We start from the raw sequence: 12149 nt of genomic DNA, 5'->3' as shown, positions 1-12149 counted from the left end.
TGGTTGCTTGGTTCCCCTGCTCTCTGCAGGCCAGGACCTCTGGAGGCAACCATGCAGCAGCAGCTGCAGCCTCCTCACCTCCACCACCTTTCACCTTGGTGGCAGGAGCCTGGCTGCGCTCTTCTGTCACCTAGTTCCAACAGAGTTCCCTACTGATCTTTTACATTCTCTTTGTTGTTAATGGGTTGAGAAGTCTGGAAACTGCCACAACTGCAGGTGATAGACTCTCCTGAAGTCTGCTCCAACTTTCTGGGCCACTGTTGAGGGCTGCCCCAGGTCTGGACCAGTGAGGCTGATGCAGGTCTGTGCTTGGCTCCCAGACTGATGTTATAGACCCTTCCTGTCAGCCTGTCAGGCTGCCTTCAGTGGGAGATTTGTTTCTCTCTATCACTTTGTGGGTTCTGTAGCTCTAAAATATGTTTAGAGTCATTTTCTAACAGGTATTGGAGGTGGTTGGAGCAGGAGATCAAGCAAGTTGTTGCTTTTATTCCACCATCTTGGCTTTGCCTCTCCGAGTCAATTTTGTATTTTCAGTAAATAAATTTAATTCACCATCTGGAAAGTATCATTAAATACAAAGCACTTAGTTGGTGACTGAGCTAGAAATAGCCAGAAAGAAAAAAAAAGTAGTCCATTGCTCTGTTCAGAAAGTTTTTGAACAGGGGAGTTGAAATGATATGCTCAGAGATTTCCTAGAAAGAATTGATCTTCATGCTTAGAATCTGCTATCTCCTTAGGTCAACTTCTTTTTTTCCTTCAATTTTATTTTATTAAATTTGTTTATATACTTTTAGTTTATAACCTTCAGTTCTACAATCCCTTGAGTTTCAAATTTTCTCCCCCTTTCCCCTGGTGGCATGCAGGCCAATATAGGCTCTACAAATACCTTTGCATTAAGCATTAGTCAAGTTGTAAAGGAGAATTATAATCAGTGAAGTGAACAACAAAAAAGAAGGAATGAAACAAAACTAAACACAAAAGAGAGCAAGTAGTTTGCTTCAATCTGCATGCAAGCAAAGTACTGCCTCCTAGGTGAGACCTTTCCTGAGCTTTACCTACTCCTCAAAAAATTAGTGCTTTTTTTCCCTAAAATTACCTTATTTATTTTTCTGTATACTTTATATACAACCACATATGTACATATTGTTTCATCTCATAGAATTCAAGCTACTTGAGGGCAGGGACTATTGTAATTTTGTCTTGGTATCTCCATTGGTTAGCCCTGTCCTTGGCTTTATAGTTAAATTTTAATAAATACTTTATGATTGATTAATCAAGCTATGCTTTTTATCATGGGATATTGGGATGGTGGAAGGGGGGGGTGGCATTAGTGATAGATGACCTATGTTAGAAGGCTATTACTATGGTTTGGCCAAGGACTGATGATGATCTGAACTCTGGTGGTAGTGCAAATAGAAAGGTGGAAAGAAAATACCTTTCGCAGGTATCTTGTAGGCATTCTCAAAAGGACCCATGAATTACTAAGATTAATAGGTGAGGTAGATGAGTGAAAAATAACATTGAAGTTTGGTGAATGGTGGTGGTGTTAATAGCAATAAGAAAGTGAGAAATTCAGGACCTAGACAGATATTACTGAAATCTTTATTTGGTACACTTCATGGTAAAAGGAATGAGGCCTAGTAGATGATGTTAATGTCTTCTCTGAACTGTTCCTCTGAGATGAAAGCTGAGTTTTATGCATGTTTAATCTTTTCTGAAAGGTTCAGGTTGAGTGACTCTGACATTGTATTTTAATAATTTAGCCATTAATATGATGACATCTAAATAATTAGCTACTTATCATACTTTGAAAACACTGTCATCCATAAACAATAGGCTTCAACATCTACTCCCTTCCAAAATTCTATCTGCAAAATGTTTGATATATAGTATGGACTATTTTAAGTCAAGTTGAACAAGTGAAAGGATGTTGCAAGTAGACTAGATGAGCACATTTTTCACTGTTAGCATTAAAGTCTAGAAGAAGATTTCTTTATGGTTTCCTCTTTTTATTTGTTTGTTCATTTTTAGATAGAGAATACAATGGAGAGACCGGATTTATTTGTTTTTAGTTATTCAGCCTTACAAACTTAAAAAAAAATGAAGAGACAACCTCTTCAATTGTTTATATCATTATAGATAATATGTAAGAATATCTTGGTGGTATATGTCTGGAAAAAAACAAAGATTGAGTATGTACAGTATATCACATAATTCTTTGAATTTATAATCATATATATACATACATATACATATATGTATTTAACATAAAAGTTAAAAATATAAAATTATATAAATTTAAACAAATATTTATATAATAAATATATATTATATAAAATATTTAATGAATATATAACATGTAATAAATAAATAGAAATATAAAATAAAATATAAAATATATATATATATTCAGGCAACGGAGACTAGTCTGGTCCAACTGATCTTTAGCAGTCCTACTCATGGGCTTATAAACTTTAGTGATATAAAGGAACCTCAGAAGGTCTTCTATTCCTACCATTTCATTTTGTAGATGAGGAAATGGAGGCCAAGGAAGTTTAATCACTTGTCCTGGTTGACACAGGAGTAAATATCATGGATGACATTTGAACCCAGTTGGTCTGACTCCAGAAATCTTCCATCCAATTTATCCCTGCCTCTTCAAAATATCATGTTCCTAGAAGTATGTTCTTAAAGCCAAGCTAACAAGATTATTACAGATACCATCAAGAGCCCTTATACTCCACATGCTTAGACATAAGATAACTCTTATCTAGGATTCACTGAGCTCTTGGCTAGCTTAACACCCAAGTCATTGCAGGAAATTGAAATTGACCTTGTTTGGAGAATGTCTGGATCATCCTGCCATTAGAGGTAGTTGGAGATAGCCTGGGGTGTCATGAAATCGGCCATATTATATACTGTGTAGTATGCACTATTCTTCTCCTTAGCGACATTCCCCATAATAAATGCTTGTTAACTGAGCAATTGACTCCCATAATCTTTATGCAAGGTCTGTGGTGCAGTCTTAAACTTTTCCCATAAGCTTACTTTCTCCATGGCATCTCCTAGAATTGTTTCTCTTCTCAGTCCTGCACTCTTATCTCACTGGTAGTAATGGGAGTATTAGCTGTCTTATTGTTAAAGCCCTCTGTTGCAGTTTGGAGGGCAGGCATTATCCCCAGCCCTGACACAGCCGTGTGCGCATGTGCGCACACACATGCGGCAGGTGGAGTAGTTACAGAACTGAAATGTAGGCAGTCCGTTCTGGATTCCTGAGAGGACTGAAGGTAGAAAAGAAATGGAACCTACATTCTTCCTAGGCTCTGTTTATTGCATAGTGTTCATACTGTTATAACCTTATTAGCTAAATACTCTGTGGATTATGAAAGACTGCCCTTGTTCCTAGGTATATGCTTGTTTTTCATTTAAGAAGACTTCACTGAGGGTATTGGTCCAGAATTTTAATTTGTAACAGCTGTAACAATAGCTAGCATTTACATAGTGCTTTAAGATTTGCAAAGCACTCTATAAATATTATCTCATTTTATCTTCATTACAACCCTGGGATGTAGGTACTATTATTTCCCTCATTTTTCAGATGAGAAAACTGAGATAGAGAGAGGTTAAATGACTTGCTCAGGGTAATACAGTTACAAAATGTCAGAAGTTAGATTTGAACTCAGTATTCCTGATTCCTGACCCTCTATTCTGTCCACTGTGCCACCCAGCACTGAATATATTTAGAATTCACAAGATGATCCTAATAATTGAAGGTAATAGATTTCCAATGGTTTTGATTTAAAGAAAGATGAAGTAATCTCTACTGTGTTACATGCAAATTGTGAGAGGGAAATTTACTGTGTATTTCTGGCTACCTTGTAATTTCCTAATTTATTTTTAATTTCAGATAGTGGAAATAACCCCTTTTCTTAAGCTACTGCCTGCACTTTATCTAGTTAATGTTTTTACTGGATTTGTAGAAAGCTTAAAAAACACCTTATTAAAAATAAACTACAAGTGAGTTTTAAATTACTTTTCCCCACCCTGACAAGAAGCGATTTCACTGCTATTCTGGTGTTGTTAAATTAAGATTTAACCCAAGAATTTCATATCTGGGAGCAATATGTCTGCTGTATTTGTATAAGAATTAGGTGTCTGTTTTATTAGCAGTGTTACCATCTGACAGCTCCACCCCTCCCCCATATCACAGTCTCCAAGATGAATAGTAACACTATTTGAACTAGTAAGAAATATCTGGCACTTAGATTGACATTAAGGGTTATTAGAAGCTGGCATAGTGTGTCTTCCCTGCATATCCTCTTTGTCTATGATATATCAGTGTACAACAATGGGTGATAATGCAGTTTTTGAATCATGGCTGTTCTTTATTTATGGATCCACCTGATTTGTGAAACTACAAAGGGGATTTTCTAGTTATGCTCCTATTCACTGATGTGTAAGAAAGGCATTGCCTTATTTCACAAGATTTATAAGTGATTGAAATTAGAATATTACCAATGTGACAAATCAAAATCATTTGAAATAGTCATTCAAAATTTACTCTAAGTGTAAAATTTTAAGATGTAGCAACCTTTCAAATAATTTACTATCCTAGTTTTTAAACCAATCAGTTTGCTACACTGTGGGTGGTAAACAGAGAGTAAAATAATGAAATTAATATTTCTTTCAATTTGCTCAGCATGTCTTCATTTGCCTTAGGTGAGCTAAGTGGATATTTATAAATCTTAGTTATCATAACAGAGGTAAAAAAAGAAACAGGAAATTATGACATCAATAGTGAGGGCATCTTAATAACCTGTCATAGATCTGTTATATGGGAATTTATATAAAGCATCTTCAACAAAATTCCTTTCAAACTACTAGGGGTAGACCACAGGGGCTTTTCCACAGGTTGCTGACATACTATATTCCTGTCATATTCCTCCAACTGTCATCTCTTTTCCTTTGTTCATCCCTCCACCATGATGGCCACCTGGGTGGAATCTCCATGAAGCTTCTGTCCCATCACCTGCCTCTCCCTACTGCTGTATCTCTGATCTTGCACCCAAAGAAAATGAAAATGGGGAGGAGGGAGGATACAGATGCCAGCCCTCGACTTTCAAGATAAATGGATATGTCTTATCTGTTTAAGAGATTGGTACATAGACTTCTCATTAGCTAGAGATTTAATATATAGCCTTTTGAATACTAATGATCCCTTTTTAAATTTTCAGGCAAGCATTCTCCTAAGAGGTGGTACCTGAGTTGAACACTGAATGAAGATAAGGACTCTAAGAGGCTGAGGTGAGGAGGAGTTATATTTCTTTATATGCTATCTCCTCCCATCGGATGTAAGTTTCTTGAAGGCAGGCAATATTTTTGCCTTTATATCCTTAATGTTTAGCACAGTGCCTGGCACATAGGCAGTGCTAAATTAATGTTGTTTTTGAGTCGTTTCAAGCACATCTTACTCTTTGTGACCCCATTTGGGGTTTTCTTGGCATAGACACTGCAGTGGTTTGTCATTTCCTTCTCCAGCTCATTTTACAGATGAGGAAACTGAGGCAAAAGGCTGTGATTTGCCCATGATCACACAACTAGTAGTGTCTGTGACTGAATTCGAACTCAGAAAGAGAAGTCTACCTGATTCCAAGCCTAGGGCTCTTTCCCCTGTGTCACCTTAAATTTGTTGATTAATTGGTTTCAGGCAAAGAAGCCAGCCTTGAAAAGGCATAGGATGGTAGATATAGCCATGCATTCATAAAACAGTAAGTTTGGTTGAAACGAAGAACTATGAGATATGTCTGGAAAGGTGGGGCCATGCTATGAAGTACTCTAAATGGTGGTCTTACCATTTTATTCATAATGATATCATGAGCAACTTTATTAAATATCTTGTTGAATTCTAGGTATGCCACATGTATATTTCCCCTCATATGCCAATTTATCACCTTTTTCACAAAAGGAAATGAGATTAATCTAATATGACCTATTGTTGAATTCAAGCTTGTTCTTTGTGATCACCACCTTGTTTTAAAATGCTTTTAAAGCATACTTTTAGTGACCTTTTCTAGATTTGTTGTTTGCCAGTGTTTGATGTCTAAGCTCACCAATCTATAATATAAAGAATACAATAGCCCGCCTTCGTCTCTGCCGTGCCCACTGCGTGAGAGGAAGGAGCTCGCACTCACTCTGCAGTGTGGTGCAGTCCGCTCAGAGGAGGCTCGCCGCCCGCGCCGCGGCCCCGCAAAAGTTCGGGAAACCCAGGAGTCGCTGCCCGGAGCCGCCCTCACCTCCCCAGCCCCCACCCTCCGCTGGCGCCAGTACCCGGGGCAGCCATGGCGGCCGGAGCGAATGCCACGCAGCTGGATTTCTCGAACAAGAAGCGGAAGAGGAGCAAATGGAACCAGGACACGATGGAGCAGAAGACTGTGATTCCCCGAGCGTCATTCCCCGCCCCGGACTCACTAGGGAGCAAGAAAGAGCCTATATAGTGCAACTGCAGACTGAAGACCTGACTCGCAAACTGCGCACAGGAGGCCTGGGCATCCCCCCTTTCCCTGAGGACAGGTCCCTTTCCCTGAGACCATTTAAAATAGCGAGGGATGGCGACTCAACACGAGGGAGTTCCGGACCCGGAAGAAGCTGGAGGAAGAAAGACACAACTTCATCACTGAGTTGGTGGCACTCAACCCTAACTTCAAACCACCTGCAGATTACAAACCTCCAGCAACTCGAGTAAGTGACAAGGTGATGATACCACAGGAGGAGTATCCAGAAATCAACTTTTTGGATTTCTCATTGGGCCCAGGGGCAACACCTTGAAGAATGTTGAGAAGGAGTGCAATGCCAAGATTATGATCGGTGGAAAGGCTCGGTGAAGGAAGGCAAGGTTGGACACAAAGATGGACAGATGCTGCCAGGGGAAGATGAGACCCTCCATGCCCTGGTTACTGCCAACACCATGGAGAATGTCAAAAAGGCAGTGAGCAGATCCGGAACATTATGAAACAGGGCATTGAAACCCCAGAGGACCTGAACGACTTACAGAAGATGCAGCTTCGGGAGTTAGCCCGCCTGAATGGGACCCACCGAGAGGATGACAATAGGAATTTAAGACCATGGCAGAGCTCAGAGACCCGAAGCATCACAAATACTACTGTCTGCACCAAATGTGGAGGGGCTGGCCACATTGCTTCAGTTTGCAAATTCCAAAGGCCTGGTGACCCATAGTCAGCCCAGGACAAAGCCCGCATCAATAAGGAATACCTGTCCCTCTTGGCAGAGTTGGGTGAAGCTCTTGTCCCAGCTTCTGCTGGCTCTGCCTCTGGGCCTGCTGCCACACCCCTGGCCAGCATGCCTCGACCTGCTGCCCCAGCCAACAATCCGCCGCCGCCGTCTCTCATGTCCACTACCCAGAGCCACCCACCATGGATGAACTCAGGACCATCAGAGAATCGTCCATACCATGGGATGCATGGTGGAGGACCTGGCGGGCCTGGCGGTGGACCTCACAACTTTCCTCATCCACTGCCCAGCCTGACAGGTGGGCATGGCGGTCATCCTATGCAGCACAACCCTAATGGGCCACCACCCCCCTGGATGCAGTCACCTCCACCACTGATGAACCAGGGGCCCCACCCACCTGGGCACCATGGCCCCCTTCCAATTGGTAAATCAGTACCTGGGAAGTACGCCTGTGGGCTCTGGGTCTATCGCCTACATCAAGGAAAAGGTATGATGCCGCCTCCGCCTATGGGCATGATGCCGCCACCACCGCCTCCCAGTGGGCAGCCCCCACCCCCTCCCTCTGGCCCTCTTCCCCCATGGCAGCAGCAGCAGCAGCCTCCGCCTCCCCTGCCGCCCAGCAGCCGTATGGCTTCCAGTACCCCCTTGCCATGGCAGCAAAATACGACGAGCGCTGGCACAGGGTCCATCCCGCCATGGCAACAGCAGCAGGCAGCTGCTGCAGCTTCTCCAGGAGCCCCTCAGATGCAAGGCAACCCTACTATGGTGCCCCTGTCCCCAGGGGTCCAGCCGCCTCTGCCAACCCCCCCCCCCCGCCACCTCCGCCACCTGGTTCTGTGGGCATGATGTATGCCCCGCCACCTCCTCCTCCGCCTCCCATGGACCCTTCTAACTTTGTCACCATGATGGGCATGGTGTGGCGGGCATGCCACCCTTCGGGATGCCTCCAGCTCCCCCACCGCCTCCACCACAGAACTAGACTTGATTTTAAAAAATTTTATATATATAAATGGTCTTGTTAAAACACACGCTGAACCTCACCATATGGAGCCAGACATTGGGACGCACGCATGTTGTGTGTGTGTGCACACACAGGGCTGGGCTGTGCCAGGAAGCCTGTCCTGGGCAACTGAGAACTCGCTTGGGAAGCAGGCAAGCGTTAGTAGTGGCACCGGCTTGGGCTCTCCTGGCGCCGCGTAGCATCGAGTCTCTTCTTTGTCTTCTCTCTCCTCACCCAACTCCCCTCGCCCCTCCCCAAATGGGGCCGTCAGGATCCGTCCCCGCGGCGGTGGCCCGCGCCATGCGAGTGAGGACTTTCTGCGCCCATTGGTGACCCTTCCGGGGAGACAACCTCAGCAGCACCCCTGGTGGACAGGATTGTTCGGCAAAGCAGCCTGACTTATTTTTGTGGACGGAATCGGAACATGCTGGCTCCATATCGTGAATTTTTTATTATTTTTTTTTTCTTCCTTTTCCTTTGTATTTCCTTTTCTCTTCCTTTCCTCAGACTCCGTCCAAGGAGATGCTGTCCCTGGTCTTCCGCTGCAATTAGCCCCCCTTTCTTTCCCAGGCCTAGACTGTTGGCTTTTTGTAGTGGAGGGAGCAAATGGAGATTTCGCCCATGGTGGGCTGGGTAGAAAGGGCATTAGGGGCCCAGCAGCAGGCTCCTTCCTTCTTGGCTTGTGGGGGTTTTAGAGAGAGAGCCTGAAGAAGTTGTGTCCAGCCCAGGTGAGGGCAGTGGCAAGGCTTCCACCTCCTGCCTGCCCTTTGAGCCCATTTGCTTCTCCTGCTGACAGAATATCTTTCTTCAATTTATTTTAGTCCCAAATGTCTGAATGTTTTGTGGTGGGGGGTAGAGGCTTCCCCTCTGCTCCCTCCCTCCCCCCTTCCCTCTTCATGGAGTGATTATGTGAACAATGATGTGTAAAGCGCTCTCTCCTCACCGCTTTCTCTGCAGAAATTTCTTTTGGCCTATTATTTGGTGTACAATAAAACACTGCATTAAAAGGGGTATGTTCCATTGAGTAAAACAGCAAAAAAAAAAAAAAGAATATGATATGTACCATATATATATACACAATAATATAATATAAATAATACAACCCCCTCCCATTTGAGAACTAGGACTTTTACCTCACCAACTCTGTGTCACCTCTATTCTTCAAAACCATTTTTTGGTGATCACAGACAGTGTCTTAACAACTTGATGGCTTATGTTGTCTGGTCCTGGTAGCTTGAACTCAGTGTGTATAGCTGGTTGCCCTCCTATCATCTCCTCACTTATCTTGGGATTCCATTTATCGTTACCTTTTTTTTTCCCATCCTTGCTCCAAAGATAATTTTCCTTGGCAGAAAAAAAAAAAAAAACAACCAGAAGCAAGTAAGTATCATTTTCTCTTTTTTTTGTTGGTTATTATCCCATCACTTCATCTATTGCAGGAAATTGTTCTATCTTTTCTTTAATCTTTGTGTGGCTTTCAACACAGGTTAAAAATAGTCTTATCTCCTGGACCTTGGTATTCATTGTCAATTTTAGCTTGTTCTAGACTTTATCACTCTATAGTATTCTTGTGTGACTTTGAAAAATGACCATACATCGAGTCCATTTATAACTATCTTTTATACATGTATTTCTTAAAATCTAAAATTTACAAAAGATATAACATCAAAGCCCAGAAATTCCCTATGAAATATTCATGATGTCAACTTCTCAATCTAGATGAGTAATTTATTGTATTATGGGCAGTTCAGCTGTTAGTGGGACTTTTTGGTTTTTAGCTGGATAGATTTGTTTTATTCACTTTCATACTTATTCTTGGTTGAATCCTGCTTATAAAGAATTCTTTCAATGTCATTAGGAAATTGTTGACTTTTGGTTTCCTTCAGGTGAGCTTTCTGGAGCTATCTGATCTACCCTAGAGTCTATCTTTCATCTATCTACCTTGACTGTATTATTAGTGATAGTTTCAAGAATGTATATGAAGGATATTCTGTTTCATTTCCTATCTAATGAGCAGCTGCAGTGATCTCTTTCTTCGTGTTTATTAGTCCAGCTGTTCAAGAGTGGTGTCATTTCATAGTTGTGGCCACACACCACTAGGGCATCTGGAGTAAAAGTAAATAAAAGTCAATCTAGAGTTTAGCAGTCTGGCCTGTGTGACATTGAATTTCTGAAGGCAAATAACCATGTTTTTCTCTAGCCTAGACAAATTATGATATAGCCAACCAAAATGGCTTTTTTTTCTGATATTTAGAACTTATCTCCTGAAACTTTTAGTTATCTGGGTGTGAAAACTTGTACAAAATGTATTACACATTGCCTTGCTTTATCAAAAAGAATGCCATACATATGTCAGTGGGTCTATGATTTTACCAGGATAGGTTCTTCCACTGTCAGAATAACAGAATTTCAAAATTGGAAGAAAAACTGATGACAATCTAATCCAAACCAGACTGGAAAACATATCCTTATTCTAAAAAGTGAACAAGTGGTCATCTAGTCTTTGCTAGACCCAGTGAAGACTTCCCCACTCCCCTTCTACTTTATTGTTGTTGTTCATTTTTTCAGGCATATGTGACTCTCTTTGACTCCATTTGAAGTTTTCTTGATAAAGATAGATACTGGAGTGGTTCATCCTTTCTTTATCCAGCTCATTTGACAGATGATGAAATGGAGGCAAACAGGGTTAAGTGATTTGCGTAGGATCACACAGCTAGTAAATGTCTGAGGTCAGATTTGAACTCGGGAAGATGAGGCTTCCTGACTCAAGGCCCAGCATCCAATCCACTGTGCCACCTAACTGTTGACATTCTACTTTGGGAGAGCTCTAATTCCTGAGAAGACTTTTCCTTGCATCAAGTCAAAATTTGCCTCTTTGCAACTTCCATTTATTCCTCTTGCTTCTGACCTCTGCATTCAAACAGAATAATCCTAATCTTTTTCATAACTCTTCTGATGCTTGAGTATAAGTGTCATGTCTTGCTTAAATATTTTATTTTACATGCTAAACACTCACAGGTTCTTCGACCAGTCCTCTTATAGTTTTCACTCAAGACTCTCACTAATCCTGGTTGCTTTTCACCTTGTCAATTTTCTGCTTAAACAGTGATCCCTAGAAGTGAACTATATATGTAGTCTGAACAGAGCAGACTATAAAGGGTCTATCACTTCCTTATCCCTGTAATCTGTGTCTCTTTTAATATAACCTAAGGTCACGTTAACTTTTGTAGATGTTGTATCATATTGGTAACTTGTAGTTCACCATCCCTCTTTTTTTTTTCAGATAAACTGCTATCTAATCATGGCTTCCCCATCCTGAATTTAGGAAACTGATTTTTGAGCCCAAGTGTAAATTTACATTTTTCTTTACTGAATATTTCATCTCATTAGACTCCAATGCTTTCTAGAGCTAGAATTTAACCTGTTGAGATCTTTTTTGAATTATGTCATCCTGAGTACTCGCCATTCTTCCAAGCTTTGTATCATCTGAAATTATGATGAAAATTTCATCCAAGCTATTATCCAAATCATTGATGAATAATGGTAGGCAGTGCAAGTCCAAATATAAATTGCACAGTATTTACCACTCAATCCTTACTTTCAAGATGACATTAAACCATTAATAACTATTCATTGAATCTAACTGTTCATCTATTTCCAAATCTATCTCATTGTATTTTTCTCTCATCTACTTATCTCCCTTTTCTCCCATGAGAAATAATGTGACATACTCTGCCAGATGCTTTGTGGATAGAACTGCAATATTTTCCTGATATATTAGTTTACTAAACCTGTCAAAGACATAAATGAGGTTAGTTGGGTGTGGTCTGTTCTTGATATAGTCCTACTGGCTTTTAAAAATTGTAACTCCTTTTTAATATGTTCATGGACCATCTCTTTA

At 41.2% G+C, this 12149-nt stretch overlaps 1 pseudogene; it reads left to right on the top strand.

Moving 5' to 3' along the window:
- The first annotated feature begins 5360 nt into the window (after nucleotides 1–5360).
- Nucleotides 5361–8535, top strand: LOC138166380 (splicing factor 1 pseudogene; annotated as a pseudogene).
- The last annotated feature ends 3614 nt before the right edge of the window (nucleotides 8536–12149 follow it).

This window comes from Petaurus breviceps, unplaced genomic scaffold (assembly GCF_028583685.1).
Source record: "Petaurus breviceps papuanus isolate PSGF00001 unplaced genomic scaffold, PetGlider_PUasm1.0 221, whole genome shotgun sequence".
NCBI lineage: Eukaryota > Metazoa > Chordata > Mammalia > Diprotodontia > Petauridae > Petaurus > Petaurus breviceps.
Note: the sequence above shows the minus strand (reverse complement) of the source record. Positions and strands in the feature narration are given on the sequence as shown.